Source organism: Geospiza fortis, unplaced genomic scaffold (assembly GCF_000277835.1).
Source record: "Geospiza fortis unplaced genomic scaffold, GeoFor_1.0 scaffold190, whole genome shotgun sequence".
NCBI lineage: Eukaryota > Metazoa > Chordata > Aves > Passeriformes > Thraupidae > Geospiza > Geospiza fortis.
In genome coordinates this window covers 1,657,846-1,658,285 of record NW_005054328.1, presented here as the reverse complement: position 1 = coordinate 1,658,285, position 440 = coordinate 1,657,846, and the positions used below count along the sequence as shown (strand labels likewise).

Genomic DNA, 440 nt, shown 5'->3' with positions numbered 1-440 from the left:
CGGGCCCCTGCCTCCGGGCGCGCTGCCGCCGCGGCTCCCGTCTCATGCCGCAGGCATGCGCGGAGGTATGCGCCAGTTTCCAGAAGTGGATCCCCTTCCTTGCTGGAGCACAGCAGCGCATATATCACCCGGTGGCAGCAGTCCACCTTCCCTGAAGTTTCGTAACCGCTTACGAGGGTAAATTGAGAGTTGGGAACAGCCCTCTATTAAGTAGCAGATTGAGAAGAGGCTCTTCCCACTTGGAGAAGGCAAGTCTTCCCAGACAGACCCCTCGCACCGGGAGCTACAGTAATCGAGACGCCTCCTCTGCGCTCACTGTTGCCACTGCTGCTGCTCCTCATTCGCCGCTGCTGCTACTTGCTGCTCCCTCCACAAGGTGCCCCCGGAGCTTCATCCTTTATCCTCCTCCCTTTATCCAGGTCCGACGGCTGCGGCTCCCG

General features: G+C 60.7%; 1 protein-coding gene across 4 annotated transcripts in view; it reads left to right on the top strand.

The window, feature by feature from the left end:
* The first annotated feature begins 97 nt into the window (after positions 1-97).
* COL12A1 (collagen type XII alpha 1 chain) overlaps positions 98-440 on the top strand; it is a 99,981-nt gene continuing 99,638 nt past the window's right edge. For 3 of the 4 annotated variants that reach the window (XM_005421151.2, XM_031057192.1, XM_031057193.1), the window contains exon 1: positions 98-376. The gene's annotated coding sequence lies outside the window, so the exon portion shown is untranslated. The remainder of the gene's footprint in view (positions 377-440) is intronic. The other variant, XM_031057194.1, reaches the window with a different exon arrangement.